At 51.1% G+C, this 19,477-nt stretch overlaps 1 long non-coding RNA gene across 1 annotated transcript; it reads right to left on the reverse strand.

Annotated features, from left to right (window-relative positions):
* Positions 1 to 648: 648 nt before the first annotated feature.
* Positions 649 to 1,938, reverse strand: LOC123163024 (uncharacterized). Its single transcript, XR_006481679.1, has 2 exons — positions 1,249 to 1,938; positions 649 to 1,180 (listed from the first exon to the last, which is right to left on the reverse strand). It is a non-coding gene; the product is annotated as an uncharacterized lncRNA (long non-coding RNA).
* Positions 1,939 to 19,477: the final 17,539 nt, after the last annotated feature.

Consider the following 19,477-nt stretch of genomic DNA (forward strand, 5'->3'; position numbering starts at 1 on the left):
TGAACATGGCAAGTTTGCCATGTTTTTAGATAAAGAAAAGTACCATAGCAAATCATATGAAAATTTCATATAGAGCAATTGCAGTATATGGGGGATGGCAAAAAAGGATGATCAAATTTGCCATGGCAAAAATGTATATTCAAATTTGTCGTGGAAAAAATGCATATTCAAAATTGATGTGGGATTTTTATCAAAATTGCCGTGTATGTAAAAATAATAATTCTAATAGAACATGGCATCTTAAGTTCATGAGGCATGGCAAATCTAGTTTATGGGGGATGGCAAATTCTATTCTTTTTATAGCTACCATCTTTCATTATAAGGAAATAGTTGCCATGGCAATTATAATATCAATACAAAGAATTGGAGTGGTTTATCAAAATGCCATGGCATATGAATATTCACAAAAATGCTTGGCCTATGTGCACAACACAACTGGACTAGTTCTGAACTAGTTTGCCATGACCTATGTGCACGACTGGACTACATTTGAATTACTTAACAAGTCTATCATCATGGGAAATTATCTAAAAAAATACTTAACAAATCCCATGCTCATGGCAAAAAAGAGCTAAATTGCCATGGCAATTTTGGTGATTGCGAACTTGTGTAAATCTTGCCATCGCAGCAACAAAAATCATCGCTATATAACATCAGAAAAAATGCGTGTAAGTGTCCATGAAACAGTTGCATCTTAAGAATTCATTGAATCGGAAAGTAAAATGGTTGATTCATGGGCCAATGGCCACTACGCATACATCAGTAGCAACGTGAAGAGAGGGAATATGCTCACTCGGCATTACCTGAATGTTCTAAACAGGCATCTCATGAATATTCTTAACAGGCATTCATGCACGGCATGATCAAATGAATCATTGGGAGGGAATGACATAGGGGTTGAAAGCACTGTCCACGTTGAAAAAAAGTTTCCTGATGGGATTTGGCGGGTCGAAGCATGGAGAGGGGATGAAGTACAAGATTGAACAATTGTTGAACGCCCCGGCTTGCTCCTTTTGCTGGTAGTGTTGCAGAATAGGAACACGGCCACAGGGGCACGCCGAGCTGGGCCAACCTGGCACCGGGCGGGGAGACCATCAACGCGCAGAGCAGCAGCGCGAGCCATCTCTGGCCATTGGGCATGGAGACCAGCGACCGCGCCTAGCATCGGCGCGAGCCATCCCTGGCCGTCAGACATGGATGTGAGCAAGGAGGAGAAGGGGGAGAAAAAAGGGCACAACCGGGACTCACCGGCGAGCTGCCACAACACTCCAACGTACGGTGGCTGCGGGGACACTGGATCTCGCTGGGATGAAGGCGGCCTCCTCGTTCACCCGTGCCTGCCCTGTTCAGCGCCGTCTGGAGGATGTTGCACGCGCAGCCGCGGCCTTACCGGCAACCCGAGCCTCACGTGGTAGACGCGTCGTTTTGCCGCCGCTCCTCTCCGCCAGCACTGACGGCGCGCGCTCCCCGGACGACCGCCTGCACTCTGCAATTGCGCAGCTCCTCAAGCGTCGCCGGAGCCGCCCCAAGCATGAGCGCTTGAGCGCGCCGCCACGGCAACCCCTGCCTGGTTAGCGTCCCGGAGGAGATCCTCCGCCGCGGTCTCCGGGCATGCCACTGCGGCAGCCACCGGCACGAGCTCGCCTCCGTGAGCAGCATCTACACCGTCCACACCTCCAACCGCGGCGAGATCCCATGGAGGGCGAGACCCCCACTGGCCGACGGGAGAACGCCCTCGGGGAGGACTCCCACGGCGTCGCCCCCCGTCGCAGGCGCGTCCATGGCGTCGCCGGGCCTCTGGCTCCCTCCACGGAGCCGCCGCGGCCGCCGTCGACGAGCTGCCGCAGCTACCCTCTTTCATCCCTCCATCCCGTGCGAGTGTGTGCGGTGAGCTGCTGGTTTCCTGCATGGATAAGGTGAGCCTGATTCGGGGCCGGGTGGAAGGAGAGTGGGGCAGAAAAGATAACCAAAGGTGAGACAAAAGGAGTGGGAGGCGTTCGGGCGGCAGGTTTCCTGGCCGCACGGTCAAATTTGACAAATTTGACCTATAGACGAAATCAAATCATAGAATAAACTATACGTGAAACTATTTCATGCGGCTGACCTTTTTGTGTGACGCCCGTCACGAAGGCGCCACACTACACTGTGCAACGCCTTAGAGATAGGCGCTACACGGCCAGCGTCGCACACGTGTGATCAGAAAATTACTAAGTGGTGTGCAGCGCCTGAGAGCTAGGCGCCACACTATACAGTGTAGCGCCTAGCTCCTAGGCGTTGCACTAGTGCAGTGCCTAGCTCCCGGGCATTGCACTAGTGCAGCGCCTGAGAGCTAGGCGCCACGGGTCAACCGCGTGAAATAATTTCACGGACAGTTCATTCTGTGATTTAATTTCGTCTATAGGTTAAATTTGTCAAATTTGCCGGCCGCACGGGCACTTGAGATGACGTGGCGACTTTTTCCCTGTAAAAATCATGCTAATTGATCCAATGGTGATTAGGACGTATGGACCGATTGTCTTCGTGCCACACGTGTGGGCGTTAATATTTTCGTGATTTTATAGTGAATACTACATGTGCTAGAAATACATGGTTTTTTTATTTTTGTGTAGCTCATAAAAAAGTATTCCGTTAGACATGTAGTATACATCCATATGTATATGTGTATTTTTTCCCTGAATTTGTTGAAACTTAAATTTTTTAATTTTAATGTTTTCAAATAAAAGTCTCCATGGATGCTCGAGCTCCATTAAGCATTCCGATGAGAATGAGGCTACAATTTCAGATTAAGTTAAGAACACATACATAGGACAGTAGTCTACCAGCTCCAAAGTGATCGAAGAAGAAAAAAAAACGATGGCCGGTGAACGAGATCTACAGCTATTGGGGACGTTGGTGAGTATGTTCACTTTCGAAACAGACTTTCGCCCCATTTTATGTGAGCATGTCTATACAATAAATTCAAGTGTAGCAAAGGGAAAATTCAAGTGTAGCAAAGGGAAACATAGTCTGCTAGGGCAACAACACAAATATGCCCAAAAAGAAAAAAGAAAACAACAAAGTGGCTGGGAGCTCAGTAGCCCTTAGGGTGAGGCAAGTCGGAGTGCGGAAACAGTCATCGCGCCCATCATGAGGCCAAGCCGGTCAAGATCCCTCTATCTAGATAGCAGATGTCAGTGCTGCAAAAATGCGAGGAATTTGAAGCTAGAGTCAGATGCACGCCTAAGAAAGACCTGCTCAATAATCATATTGTTGTGTGCCGCCTGTAGGGTCCATGCTAACTCCGCAAACACGAGTCAGAACAGACGTCTCCTCTTTCCAAACTGGTTGGTCCGGGTTTGAAGGAACCCGGCCAGGTCTAGGGCCTCCCAGTGGGGTCCTAGATCCTCACGGACAAAGCTCCGAAGAAGTCATAACGCCGGGGACGAGAAGATGTGTGCCCCCATCTTTGGGACCACACAGAGGGGGCACAACTGATCCCCAGGGTTCTGCCACTTGATCATCTTCGTCCCATATGGGAGATGATCCTATAGTAGTTGCCAAACAAAAAAATGATCTTGAGAGGCAATGGTGCTTTCCACAAAGGAAAGGTCCAAGAAAGAGACTGCTGTCGACACAAAGAATGGTACACCTAGCCGAAAGGAAAGATCCTCGAAAGGGTCAACCGCCAAGATAAGGCGTTCAGATATCCAAGAGCACCGGTGGATGGCAGCTCGCAAGTTAGCCCACTCCACGGTCACCATGGGCATAAATGTCCATCGAAGCTAGACGTTCCTATGGCCATTGTGGGAAGCCGTGGAGGCCAACACCATATGATTCGAGCAGACGCCGGCCTCCGGATGAGTCAAACTAAACAAGGATAGATCAATGTCCAAGGGTACTGCTGGTGCAGGAATGATTCTTAGGGATCATGAGGGTGCCACCATCTTCAGTTCTTCCTGGCATCTCCATACATGGGATGATACCTTGGAGTCTGAAATTTTAACCCTCATGGAAGGTATTTCATTAGCCTAAGAGTGAAGTAATCTGCCAATTGATACGGGATCGGATTGCTTGAAGGCTGTTTCAATGCTGCAGAGTGAAGAAATCAACACATGTCTAAATATGCGTTCATGATTAGTGAGATCAAACGTAGTATGGGGGAACATAATTCTTGTATTAATCATATTCATCCTATCGGTAATAGGAGTAGCCACTTTATGGCTAACTTTGATAGATTGCAAGGCCAGACTGCTTTTTGGCTAGGATCTGGTCTAATGAACGTCCTAAAAGTTTTATTTCATAAAAAAGAGCTCAAGTGCAGTAGTAGTAGGAGGAACAGGAGGAGCCTTCAGCGATGCTACCCGCAGCAGTGCACGACCGAGTCTCATCGCTACGTACACAACAAAAGAACACATGTGACAACTAAGAAGAAAACACATGTGACGCCATGCTAGTCAACGTTCTGTCCTATGAAGGGGATTACGCGCGCATGCAGAGCAGGTACTGGGAGCGACACCAAATTAGGGACTTCAATCGATCTGTTCGGAACAAATTGGGCACTGTCAGTATCTATAATACTTAACTAGTTCATCCGCACTAATTTATTTCTCATGACATGCAACCTATCCACCTCAGAAAACTGCCACATCAGCCATTATTTTCCTTTTTAACCAATTTTATCACCATTTTATGTGCAGACTTAGAGCATCTCCAACAGCGGCGCCAAAAGACACACGCGCGGGGTAAGCTGGCATTTTATCGCACGTGGGACGGTTTCGCGCGCTCCAGTGGAGGCGGAAACTAGCGCGCGCGGGAGAAAGCGGGCGGTCGCACGCTAGATTTGGCGCACCGCTTCTGGCGCGCCTATAAATTGCGGCGCTCACCACACGGCCTCCCATTGCTCTCCACACTGCCACACGCGCTCTCCCCGCTTCCTCGCCCCGTCACTGACGTGCCACCATGCCATCGCGCCGCCGGGGATCTTCGGGCTACCGCGGTGTCCGCGAGCGCCCCTCCGGCGCCTACTACGGGGAGATTCGGTCCGGCGACGTCTGCCTCGGCCTCGTCATGTTCGAGTCCGCGCACGAGGCCGCTTGTGCGTACGACGTGGCGGCGTGGCGCCTCCAGAGGCCTCGCGCGCAGATGAACTTCCACGACGTCCACACGTGCGAGCAGGCGCAGGCCGTCGCCCCTCCGCCTCGTCTTATAACAGAACAGGACCGGGAGGATCACTGTCGGCGGCAGCGCCACCTCCTCATCGCCGAGCAGGACGAGCGGTCCATGGCGGAGTGGCGCCGGCGCTACCCGCAGGACGTCGCCGCCGAGTACGCCTTTTGGACGGAGAGGACGGCAAGGCGCCGCGCGGAGCATGCGGACATGCGTCAGCGGAAGGTACTGACCATATCGCAGATCGATCTCGTTAACACAGGTGGGGTGTAACGCCCGGATAATCTTGCTACAGTAATCCCATGCTAATCATGGCACGTCATCCCGATTACTGTTGCTATCCTCGCAATAATTCGAAACCGTTCAAATTCAAAATTCAAATTGATGAAAACAATAAAAGTTTTCAAAATTTAAAATAAAATTGTTCGGTGGTTGACGAATATTACAAGGGTAATTATGATGCAACAAACATATTTTTATTAAATGCCTAAGTGTTTATAGATAAATAAAAAAACATAAAAGAAAATAAATAAAAAGAAAACAGAAAACAATACAAAAAAAAGAGAAAAGAAACCCCCTGGGCTTCGGCCCAGCTGACCACAGGCCAACTGGGCCACCACCAGGCCCGGCCGGCCCCCACCCCTCTCCCCTTATCCCCCCACGACGGAAACCCTAGCCCACTCCCGATCCCCACTCTCCCCTCACTCCCCCGATCTGGATCGAGATCGGGGCGACCACGCCACCGCCCCGGATCGCCGTCGCCTTCTCGCCCCCCCTGGCCTCGCGCGACCCCCCCCCCCCCGCCTGAGGACCCCATCGCCCTCCGCCTCGCTTCCTCATCTCCCTCCCTGCCCGATCTGGATCGGGGCAGCCCCCCGATCCCATCTCGACGCCGAACCGCCGTCGCCGCGCTCGCCTCGGACATCGTCGTCTCCACCACGCCGCCCTCTTCGTCGCCGGACCGTCCTCGTCTCCTCCCGCCGGCGCCCCCCCCCTCTCCGTCGTCCTCCCGACGCGCTCCATCGACCCCGACGCGGACCGATCCGCCGCCGCCCGGAGCTCCACGCGCCTCCTCCCCGTCGCCCGGTCATCCCCGACTCCTCCGTCGAGCACACTGCCCGTTCCCTACTCCCCTTGTGAGCCCCGACCTCTCCTCTCTCCCCTCGCTCGCTCACCGCGCCGTCTGCGCTCCGGCACGCCGGCGCCTCGCCGGCGCCCGCACGCGCTCACCGTGCCCGCGCGCCCTCTGCGCCGAGCCCCCCGCGCCCGAGTCATCCTCGCCGTGCGCGGCCTCCCTGCTGCGCCTGCCGCGCTCATGCGCGCCCGCCCACACGGGGCCGTGCTCGGCCGCCGCTCGCTCACCGGCCGGCCCGTGCTGGCCTCGCCCACGCCGGCCTGGCGACCTGCCAGGTCCGCCGCCCACGCCCGCATGCCCCTGGGCGTGCGCCCGAACGGGGCGCGCCCGTTACCCGTCGCCCGCGCCCCGAATGGCCTCTGTGCCACTGAACGGGGGGGCCCACGCCCCCCAGAACGTGTTAAAAAAAAAGAAAAGAAAAAGAATTAAAAAATATATATATATTAAATAAATAAATAATAATTAAATTAATTAATTAATTAATTAAGGAATTAATTAGGTTAATTAATCATAATTAGATTAACCTAATTAACTAATTAGTTTAATTAAACAGTAATTAGATTAGCTAAATATTAATTAGACTAAACAGTCAATGACGAACGGGACCCACCTGTCAGGTTGACCAAGTCAACCCTGTTGACTGCTGACGTCAGCATGACATCATGCTGACGTCATAAATCCATTTTCGAATTAAATAATTAATTAATTAAATTCCAGAAATTAATAAAATCTTTAGAAAATCATATCTTTTAATCCGTAACTCGGATTAAAATATTTTCAACATGAAAGTTGCTCAGAACGACGAGACGATTCCGGATACGCAGTCCGTTCGTCCGCCACACACCCCTAACCTATCGAACTCGCAACTTTTCCCCTCCGGTTCATCTGTCCGAAAACGCGAAACACCGGGAATACTTTCCCGGATGTTTCCCCCCTTCGTCGGTATCACCAACTACCGCGATTGGGCGCACCTAGCATCGTACTTGTCATGTCATGCATCGATATGCATTTGTTTGCATTGTATTCATTCTTTCTTCCCCCTCTTCTCTCCCGTAGACTACGAGACCGACGCTGCTGCTGCCCAGTTCGACTACGGAGTTGACGACCCCTCTCTCTTACCAGAGCAACCAGGCAAGCCCCCCCTTGATCACCAGATATCGCCTATTCTTCTCTATACTGCTTGCATTAGAGTAGTGTAGCATGTTACTGCTTTCTGTTGATCCTATTCTGATGCATAGCCTGACATTGTTGCTACACCTGTTGATACCTTACCTGCAATCCTAAATGCTTAGTATAGGATGCTAGTTTATCATCATTGGCCCTACATTCTTGTCAGTCTGCCTTGCTATACTATTGGGCCGTGATCACTCGGGAGGTGATCACGGGTATATACTATACATACATACATACTATACAGATGGTGACTAAAGTCGGGTCAGCTCGAAGAGTACCCGCGAGTGATTCACGGATTGGGGGCTGAAAGGACCTTTGTCCCGACGGCCCTCTGTGTGGATCTTTGTGGCGGAGCGACAGGGCAGGTTGAGACCACCTAGGAGACAGGTGGGCCTGGCCCTGTTCGGCGTTCGCGGATACTTAACACGCTTAACGAGATCTTGGTATTTGATCTGAGTCGGCTACGAGCCTATACGCACTAACCATCTACGTGGGAGTAGTTATGGGTATCCCGACGTCGTGGTATCAGCCGAAGCACTTCAGACGTCAGCGACGGAGCGGCGCGCGCCGGATTGGACTGGAACGCCTACTAGGCTAGGTCTGCTTCCGGCCGCCCTCGCAACGTGCAGGTGTGCTCAGGGCGATGGGCCCAGACCCCTGCGCGCTTAGGTTTAGACCGGCGTGCTGGCCTCTCTGTTTTGCCTAGGTGGGGCTGCGACGTGTTGATCTTCCGAGGCCGGGCATGACCCAGGAAAGTGTGTCCGGCCAAATGGGATCAAGCGTGTTGGGTTATGTGGTGCACCCCTGCAGGGAAGTTTAATCTATTCGAATAGCCGTGATCTTCGGTAACAGGACGACTTGGAGTTGTACCTTGACCTTATGACAACTAGAACCGGATACTTAATAAAACACACCCTTCCAAGTGCCAGATACAACCGGTGGTCGCTCTACCTCAGGGATATGAGGAGGGGATCGCCGGGTAGGATTATGCTATGAGATGTTACTTGGAGATGCTACTTGGAGGACTTCAATCTACTCTCTTATACTTGATGCAAGACGAAGGTGACCAGAAGCGTAGTCTTCGACAGGATTAGCTATCCCCCTCTTATTCTGGCATTCTGCAGTTCAGTCCACTGATATGGCCTCCTTACACATATACCCATGCATATGTAGTGTAGTTCCTTGCTTGCGAGTACTTTGGATGAGTACTCACGGTTGCTTTCTCCCCCCTTTTTCCCCTTTCCTTCTTCCTGGTTGTCGCAACCAGATGCTGGAGTCCAGGAGCCAGACGCCACCGTCGACGACGACCCCTACTACACTGGAGGTGCCTACTACTACGTGCTGCCCGCTGATGACGACCGGGAGTAGTTTAGGAGGATCCCAGGCAGGAGGCCTGCGCCTCTTTCGATCTGTATCCCAGTTTGTGCTAGCCTTCTTAAGGCAACTTGTTTAACTTATGTCTGTACTCAGATATTGTTGCTTCCGCTGACTCGTCTATGATCGAGCACTTGTATTCGAGCCCTCGAGGCCCCTGGCTTGTATTATGATGCTTGTATGACTTATTTTATTTGTAGAGTTGTGTTGTGATATCTTCCCGTGAGTCCCTGATCTTGATCGTACACATTTGCGTGCATGATTAGTGTACGATTGAATCGGGGGCGTCACAAGTTGGTATCAGAGCCGACTGCCTGTAGGAATCCCCCTTCCACACTCCTTGGCCGAAGTCGAGTCTAGTCACTACAAAACTTTTACTAACTTGGCTGTGTGCCTTACGGGCCCACGTCGCCATCGGGTGGTACTAGGATCTTTTACTCCTCGACCTTTACTCTGGGACTCTGAACTCTTTTCTACTCGGGTTAAACGAATTTACTAACTCTAACATTAGGATCCCGTTACCACGTTCACCCCGAAGTTGGATAAGCCATAGTTATTCTGTAGGATAGCATTTTGAATAGTGCCCGTGTTGTCATTTGACTCCATTGAAACATCTTTGTTTTCAGATGGAACCCGCGAGGCAGGTCGTGCGCCACACTGCGGCCATTGGTGCCTCAGGATCACCTGCTGTGCTAGCTGATATGATGACCTATCTGGGTTATCGCTGGCACCCTGAGTACACCGTCTACGAGGAGTACCAGGACTTTAACCAGGAGCAGTACCGTGCCATCGTCCACCTCTACTCTCGGGAGTATGAGTCCACTACCGTGCTGCACACCGCTCATGGTGTTGGAGTGACCATCGAGATGGCAGTCCACGATGCGGCTCATGCTGCTCTGACACGTCTTCGTGGAGAGTATCAGGCATTGGACACTTCCCCTTTCAGGCACATTCCTATCGCATCTGACGTTGGTGCGGAGGGATACTACACTGCCGCCTACTCCACCGTCACCCGAGAGCCTTTCCACCATCAGCGCCTGGTTCTGCATGCTGATGGGCTGGACCGAGCTAACAGAGCTCTTCGCCACGAGTTGTACACCACTCGTCAGCACCTTTACAGGGCTCTGACGCGGTTGCACCCCTTTGTCCGGTCTGGACAGCTGCCGCGTTCTGCGATCTACCCAGCCAGGACCGTGATGCCCCACGGTGTCGGATGGCCAGAGGTGGGAGGCTACTCTCCCGCACTTGGTCCTCTTCTGCCACCTGAGCGTCGGGTTCTACACCAGAGTATCCGCGGCCCCCAGGCCACTGACGTGGAGGACTATCCGTTGCCTCACTACCAGCTGTCAGGTTACAGCTACCTTCACAGTACCTCCTGGGACTGATGTAGTCTTGCTCATTAGTCTTAGATGCACTCGCGAGCCTGCGTGCCGCCTATGATGACTTAGTCTATGTACGGAACTCTGTGTACTGAACTCTATGTCCGACCCCTTTTGTAAGTTATGCCGACTATCTATGTGGTATCTGTCGTGCTCCTTTCATTATGCATGTTTCATCATGAATGACTCTTGTCTATGCAAATTTCTCAATACTGAACTACCCCTGTTATATATTAGCAGGATGGTTAGACCAGCTGGTCGTGGTCGTGGTGGCAACTTCCCACCACCGCCTGAGTACATGGCTGGTATGATCCAACAGCTTGAGATGAATCGCCAGTTCATGGAAAACATGATGGCTCAGTTTCCTCGCCCCAATATGAACCAGCATCCAAACACAACAACTCTGCAGGATTTCATACGCCTCAACCCAAGTGTGTACCGCAGCTCAACCCAGCCGCTGGATGCTGATGACTGGCTCCGTGACATCACCTATGAGATGGAGTCTGCTGATGTAGCCCCTGCCAGCTATGTCACTTTTGCTTCCTTCTTCCTGAAGGGACCCGCAGCTCAATGGTGGGACAGCCATAGGCGTACTCTGCCAGTTGGGACAATCATCTCCTGGCCAGACTTTCAGGCTGCCTTCCGTGCCCGCTTCATTCCTCAGGGAATCATGGACAGGAAGAAGCGTGAGTTTCGCAACCTCACCCAAGGCAACAAGACTGTTGAAGCTTATCAGCGGGAGTTTCTGGACTTATCCCGCTATGCTGAAGAAGACATTGCAACTGATGCTCGCAGACAGGAGAAGTTCCGTGAAGGCCTTCAAGCTGACATCAAGCTCACACTTCTAGTGCATGACTTTGCCGATTTCGCCACCTTGGTGAACAAGGCCATCAATGTCGAGACTGGTCTGCAAGAACACCAGAGCTCTCAAAGGCGCAACCGTGACACGGGCTCATCTTCGGGCCCGCCCTCGCAGAAGCGTAAGATATGGATCCCGAACAGCATGTACCGTCCAACTGCACCTGCCCCAAGGCAGTCTTATGCTGCACCTCGTCTGCCGGCTGCTCCAACTAGGCAGCCGAGGCTTCCAGCTCCACCACCCCAAGCTCCTGTTCCTACCCCCGAGAATGGGTTGTGCTTCAGGTGCGGACAACCAGGGCACCGTGCTAGGGAATGCAACCAGAAACAGAATCAACTGGCCCTTCCAGCAACTGGCCGTGGGAACAACCAGGCCCGCAACAACAATGCCAAGTCTTATGGCCGTGTTCATGCCAACCACATTGATCTGAATGAAGCTCGAGACCAGCCTGCTACTGTGATGGGTACACTCCTCGTAAATTCAGTACCAGCATCTGTTTTATTTGATACAGGAGCATCGCATTCATTCATGTCAGAAGATTTTGCATTCATGCATGGCCTTAAAAGTGAAGACATGAACGCTTCTCTATTAGTGCACACCCCTGCGGGCCAATGTCGAACCTCCATGATTTGCAACGACGTCCCTGTAGAAATTGAAGGACTGGAATTCCTTGTCTCTCCCATCGTACTGAAGTCCTGTAGCATTGATCTCATTCTGGGAATGGATTGGTTAAAGGCGCATACTGCTTCTATCGTTTGCGCCACCAAGACCGTCCATCTGCTACACCCTTCTGATGAAATAATTAGCTACGATGCTCATCTGGTTCGTAATGCCGAGGCCAGACTTTATGCCTTAAACGCATTGAACGCTGCACCACTTGAGGGCATTGAAAACATTCCCGTCGTGTGTGAATTCCTAGACATCTTTCCTGAAGAACTCCCAGGGATTCCCCCTGCTAGAGCTGTCGAATTCGTCATCGACTTGAAACCAGGCACCACTCCTATAGCCAAGAGACCCTACAAGATGCCGCCGCATGAACTCCTTGAGCTTAAGGAGGAAATCGATAAATCTCTTCAAAGTGGTTTCATTCGCCCAAGTTGCTCTCCTTGGGGAGCACCTTCTCTCTTTGTCAAGAAGAAAGATGGGACAAACCGATTGGTCCAAGACTACCGTCCTATAAATCAAGCTACCATTCAGAATAAGTATCCTCTTCCTCGGATCAATGATCTGTATGATCAATTGGCTGGATCATCAGTGTTCTCTAAACTCGACTTGAGGTTGGGTTACCACCAGATCCGTGTTCGTGAGGAAGATATCCCCAAGACCGCATTCGTGACTCGTTATGGTTCATACGAGTACACCGTCATGTCTTTCGGCTTAACCAATGCTCCAGCCACCTTCTCTCGCCTGATGAACTATATATTCATGGATTACCTCGACAAGTTCGTCGTGGTTTATCTGGATGATATTCTGGTATTTTCCAAGAACGAAGAGGAACATGCTGAACATCTTCGCCTCGTGCTGGAAAAGCTACGAGAGCATCAACTTTATGCCAAGTTCTCCAAATGTGAATTCTGGCTTCCCGAAGTAACCTATCTCGGGCATGTCATCTCTAAGGATGGTATTGCCGTCAACCCTGAACGAGTTCAGGCTATTCTCGATTGGACTCCTCCGAAGAACGTTAAGCAAGTCAGAAGTTTTCTCGGTCTCGCCAGCTACTGCCGTCGATTCGTCGAGAACTTCTCCAAGATTGCCAGGCCTCTGACTAACCTATTGCATAAGGGCGTCAAGTTCCAGTGGACAGACAAATGTCAGGAAAGCTTCCAGGCACTCAAAGACAAGTTGACTTCTGCCCCAGTACTAGCTCCTCCTGATACTAAGAAGGACTTCGTCATTTACTGCGACGCTTCCCGTCAAGGACTAGGCTGTGTCCTAATGCAAGAGCGCAAAGTGGTTGCTTATGCCTCTCGGCAATTGCGCCCTCACGAAGAGAACTACCCAGTTCACGACCTCGAACTTGCTGCTGTCATTCATGCACTAAAACAGTGGCGACATTACCTACTCGGTAATCGTTGCGAGATCTTCACTGACCACCAAAGTCTGAAGTATCTGTTTACTCAGCCAGACCTGAACCTCCGTCAGCAGAGATGGATGGAGACTGTTGCAGATTTTGATTTGGGTATTTCCTATACCCCAGGCAAGGCTAATGTAATGGCTGATGCCTTGAGCCGCAAGTCTTACTGCAACCACCTCCAGGTTCACAAAGTTCAGCCCTCACTTGTTGAAGAATTCAGAAAGCTAAACCTCCATATTGTGCCTCCGGGTGCACTCGCTCCCCCTCCTCCGGAGTTCCGCAAGATGAATCTCCGTGTTGTTTCCCAGGGTTCCCTCTATACCCTGTCTGTTGAACCCGATCTCGTGGGCACCATAAAGACAATGCAGGGATTTGACTCTGAAGTCTACAAGATTAAGCAAGACCTCAAAGAAGGAAGTCCCTCATCCTTCACTATTGCTGATGATGGCGCCTTGTACTTCAAAGGCCGCCTAGTGGTGCCGTGTAAGAAGGAAAACCTGAATATGACTCAGGAGGTTATGAAAGAAGCTCATGATACGCCTCTATGTATCCATCCTGGTAGTACAAAGATGTACCAAGACATCCGCCAGAGATTCTGGTGGTCTAACATGAAGCAAGACATTGCTCGTTATGTTGCTGAATGTGACGTTTGCCGTCGTATCAAAGCAGAACATCAAAGGCCTGCTGGAACTCTGCAACCTATATCTATTCCTGAATGGAAATGGGACCATGTCGAGATGGACTTCGTTACTGGATTTCCCAAATCGCAAAAGGGTAATGATGCTATTCTTGTCGTCATTGACCGACTTTCTAAGGTTGCACATTTTCTGGCGGTCAAGGAAACGATCACTGCTAGTCAGCTTGCAACTCTCTACATGTCCAGAATTGTTTCGCTTCACGGTATTCCACTGGTTATCAGTTCAGACCGTGGCAGTTTATTCACTTCAAGATTCTGGGCAAGTTTCCAAGAAGCTATGGGCACTCATCTGTCTTTCAGCACTGCTTTTCATCCTCAGTCACAAGGGCAAGTTGAACGTGTCAACCAAGTTCTCGAAGACATGCTTCGAGCTTGTGTTATTTCCTTCGGCAAGAAATGGGAGGAATCTCTTCCGTATGCTGAGTTCTCTTATAATAATAGCTATCAAGCTAGTCTGAAGATGGCCCCCTTCGAAGTGTTATATGGACGAAAGTGCCGAACCCCTCTGAACTGGTCAGAAACTGGGGAACGTCCACTCTTCGGTCCGGATATTATCCAACATGCCGAAGAACAAGTCCGCATTATTCGCGAGAATCTCAAGACTGCTCAGTCACGTCAGAAGAGTCAGTATGACCGTCATCATAAAGACATGGTCTATCAACCTGGCGAAAAGGCCTATCTTCGCGTTACACCAATGAAGGGTGCTCACCGCTTCGGGATCAAGGGCAAGCTAGCTCCTCGCTATATTGGCCCATTCACTATTCTGGAAAGGCGTGGAAAAGTGGCATATCAATTGGAGCTTCCGCCGAACCTTTCTCAGGTTCACGATGTGTTCCATGTGTCACAACTCCGCCGTTGCTTCAAGGACCCAATCCGAGCTGTGGATCATGAAGTGCTCGAATTGCAACAGGACCTCTCCTATAAAGAGCATCCGGTCCGCATTCTCGACCAAGCTGAACGCCGCACACGCCAGAAGGCGATCAAGTTCCTCAAGGTCCAGTGGTCGAATCACTCTGAAGACGAAGCCACCTGGGAATGCGAGGATCGCCTGCGTGATGAATACCCCGCACTGTTTCCTTCTACCTCCTAAAATCTCGGGACGAGATTTCTTGTAGTGGAGGAGATTTGTAACGCCCGGATAATCTTGCTACAGTAATCCCACGCTAATCATGGCACGTCATCCCGATTACTGTTGCTATCCTCGCAATAATTCGAAACCGTTCAAATTCAAAATTCAAATTGATGAAAACAATAAAAGTTTTCAAAATTTAAAATAAAATTGTTCGGTGGTTGACGAATATTACAAGGGTAATTATGATGCAACAAACAAATTTTTATTAAATGCCTAAGTGTTTATAGATAAATAAAAAAACATAAAAGAAAATAAATAAAAAGAAAACAGAAAACAATACAAAAAAAGAGAAAAGAAACCCCCTGGGCTTCGGCCCAGCTGACCACAGGCCAACTGGGCCACCACCAGGCCCGGCCGGCCCCCACCCCTCTCCCCTTATCCCCCCACGACGGAAACCCTAGCCCACTCCCGATCCCCACTCTCCCCTCACTCCCCCGATCTGGATCGAGATCGGGGCGACCACGCCACCGCCCCGGATCGCCGTCGCCTTCTCGCCCCCCCTGGCCTCGCGCGACCCCCCCCCCCCCGCCTGAGGACCCCGTCGCCCTCCGCCTCGCTTCCTCATCTCCCTCCCTGCCCGATCTAGATCGGGGCAGCCCCCCGATCCCATCTCGACGCCGAACCGCCGTCGCCGCGCTCGCCTCGGACATCGTCGTCTCCACCACCGCCGCCCTCTTCGTCGCCGGACCGTCCTCGTCCTCCTCCCGCCGGCGCCGCCCCCCCCTCTCCGTCGTCCTCCCCGACGCGCTCCATCGACCCCGACGCCGGACCGATCCGCCGCCGCCCGGAGCTCCACGCGCCTCCTCCCCGTCGCCCGGTCATCCCCGACTCCTCCGTCGAGCACACTGCCCCGTTCCCTACTCCCCCTTGTGAGCCCCGACCTCTCCTCTCTCCCCATCGCTCGCTCACCGCGCCGTCTGCGCTCCGGCACGCCGGCGCCTCGCCGGCGCCCGCACGCGCTCACCGTGCCCCGCGCGCCCTCTGCGCCGAGCCCCCCGCGCCCGAGTCATCCTCGCCGTGCGCGGCCTCCCTGCTGCAGCCCTGCCGCGCGCTCATGCGCGCCCGCCCACACGGGGCCGTGCTCGGCCGCCGCTCGCTCACCGGCCGGCCCGTGCTGGCCTCGCCCACGCCGGCCTGGCGACCTGCCAGGTCCGCCGCCCACGCCCGCATGCCCCTGGGCATGCGCCCGAACGGGGCGCGCCCGTTACCCGTCGCCCGCGCCCCGAATGGCCTCTGTGCCACTGAACGGGGGGCCCACGCCCCCAGAACGTGTTAAAAAAAAGAAAAAAAAGAAAAAGAATTAAAAAAATATATATATTAAATAAATAAATAATAATTAAATTAATTAATTAATTAATTAAGGAATTAATTAAGTTAATTAATCATAATTAGATTAACCTAATTAACTAATTAGTTTAATTAAACAGTAATTAGATTAGCTAAATATTAATTAGACTAAACAGTCAATGACGAACGGGACCCACCTGTCAGGTTGACCAAGTCAACCCTGTTGACTGCTGACGTCAGCATGACATCATGCTGACGTCATAAATCCATTTTCGAATTAAATAATTAATTAATTAAATTCCAGAAATTAATAAAATCTTTAAGAAATCATATCTTTTAATCAGTAACTCGGATTAAAATATTTTCAACATGAAAGTTGCTCAGAACGACGAGACGATTCCGGATACGCAGTCCGTTCGTCCGCCACACACCCCTAACCTATCGAACTCGCAACTTTTCCCCTCCGGTTCATCTGTCCGAAAACGCGAAACACCGGGAATACTTTCCCGGATGTTTCCCCCCTTCGTCGGTATCACCAACTACCGCGATTGGGCGCACCTAGCATCGTACTTGTCATGTCATGCATCGATATGCATTTGTTTGCATTGTATTCATTCTTTCTTCCCCCTCTTCTCTCCCGTAGACTACGAGACCGACGCTGCTGCTGCCCAGTTCGACTACGGAGTTGACGACCCCTCTCTCTTGCCAGAGCAACCAGGCAAGCCCCCCCCTTGATCACCAGATATCGCCTATTCTTCTCTATACTGCTTGCATTAGAGTAGTGTAGCATGTTACTGCTTTCCGTTGATCCTATTCTGATGCATAGCCTGACATTGTTGCTACACCTGTTGATACCTTACCTGCAATCCTAAATGCTTAGTATAGGATGCTAGTTTATCATCATTGGCCCTACATTCTTGTCAGTCTGCCTTGCTATACTATTGGGCCGTGATCACTCGGGAGGTGATCACGGGTATATACTATACATACATACATACTATACAGATGGTGACTAAAGTCGGGTCCGCTCGAAGAGTACCCGCGAGTGATTCACGGATTGGGGGCTGAAAGGACCTTTGTCCCGACGGCCCTCTGTGTGGATCTTTGTGGCGGAGCGACAGGGCAGGTTGAGACCACCTAGGAGACAGGTGGGCCTGGCCCTGTTCGGCGTTCGCGGATACTTAACACGCTTAACGAGATCTTGGTATTTGATCTGAGTCGGCTACGAGCCTATACGCACTAACCATCTACGTGGGAGTAGTTATGGGTATCCCGACGTCGTGGTATCAGCCGAAGCACTTCAGACGTCAGCGACGGAGCGGCGCGCGCCGGATTGGACTGGAACGCCTACTAGGCTAGGTCTGCTTCCGGCCGCCCTCGCAACGTGCAGGTGTGCTCAGGGCGATGGGCCCAGACCCCTGCGCGCTTAGGTTTAGACCGGCGTGCTGGCCTCTCTGTTTTGCCTAGGTGGGGCTGCGACGTGTTGATCTTCCGAGGCCGGGCATGACCCAGGAAAGTGTGTCCGGCCAAATGGGATCAAGCGTGTTGGGTTATGTGGTGCACCCCTGCAGGGAAGTTTAATCTATTCGAATAGCCGTGATCTTCGGTAACAGGACGACTTGGAGTTGTACCTTGACCTTATGACAACTAGAACCGGATACTTAATAAAACACACCCTTCCAAGTGCCAGATACAACCGGTGGTCGCTCTACCTCAGGGATATGAGGAGGGGATCGCCGGGTAGGATTATGCTATGAGATGTTACTTGGAGATGCTACTTGGAGGACTTCAATCTACTCTCTTATACTTGATGCAAGACGAAGGTGACCAGAAGCGTAGTCTTCGACAGGATTAGTTATCCCCCCTCTTATTCTGGCATTCTGCAGTTCAGTCCACTGATATGGCCTCCTTACACATATACCCATGCATATGTAGTGTAGTTCCTTGCTTGCGAGTACTTTGGATGAGTACTCACGGTTGCTTTCTCCCCCCTTTTTCCCCTTTCCTTCTTCCTGGTTGTCGCAACCAGATGCTGGAGTCCAGGAGCCAGACGCCACCGTCGACGACGTCCCCTACTACACTGGAGGTGCCTACTACTACGTGCTGCCCGCTGATGACGACCGGGAGTAGTTTAGGAGGATCCCAGGCAGGAGGCCTGCGCCTCTTTCGATCTGTATCCCAGTTTGTGCTAGCCTTCTTAAGGCAACTTGTTTAACTTATGTCTGTACTCAGATATTGTTGCTTCCGCTGACTCGTCTATGATCGAGCACTTGTATTCGAGCCCTCGAGGCCCCTGGCTTGTATTATGATGCTTGTATGACTTATTTTATTTGTAGAGTTGTGTTGTGATATCTTCCCGTGAGTCCCTGATCTTGATCGTACACATTTGCGTGCATGATTAGTGTACGATTGAATCGGGGGCGTCACATGGGGAGTCGTTCTTTGGCTCAGATGATGAACGTTGGGAAGACACGTGGCTCGATACCTCGGATAACACTAGCGAGAATGATGATTCGGAGAGGTTCGAGTTGCACCGTAGTTTTTATCTAGTTGCATCGTAGTTTTTTTATCGTGTTGGACTAGTTTTTTCTATCTATGCTATGATAAACTATGTACGCATTGTGAAATATCTATGTATCATTTTATCTATTTTTAATCTATGCATATGTCTTTTAATATTAGTTCGGAGTACATATGTTATTTGAGCGAGAGCGCGCGTTGCATTTTAGCGCGCCTACTAGAGCTAAGCGCGCGCTAAGTTTACAGCGGCCGCTGAAGCCAACGCTCCTCGCCGCGCCAATATATGCAATCGGCGCGCTGCAAACGCATTTTGAGCGCCGCGCGTTGGGCGGCTATTGGAGATGCTCTTAAACAGACCAAAGCCCAATGGTCTCAGTTGGCAAATAGAAGAAATTAAATTCAAAAAGGATTTCTCTCCTTGAATCCAACAAAAGGGTTCGCTGGACAGAATGAAAAGAATCCACGAAACAGTATCATGCATGAATAGAAATCATGGGATGTTCGCGTACACCAATCATGTAGGAAAGCCTATGCTTTCTCAAATGTTAACTAACTTTAGTGCATGCTGCGTCACCCGTGATGCACATAGTAGACCCACTAATATATACTAGATCGGGATCGCGCCACCCTGGCGCGAGGGTACCGGTCCCAACGTTTTGATAAGCACGTAATGATAAGTTAGTAGGAATCAACGTTTTCATG

This window comes from Triticum aestivum, chromosome 7B (assembly GCF_018294505.1).
Source record: "Triticum aestivum cultivar Chinese Spring chromosome 7B, IWGSC CS RefSeq v2.1, whole genome shotgun sequence".
In the NCBI taxonomy this organism is placed as follows: Eukaryota; Viridiplantae; Streptophyta; class Magnoliopsida; order Poales; family Poaceae; genus Triticum; species Triticum aestivum.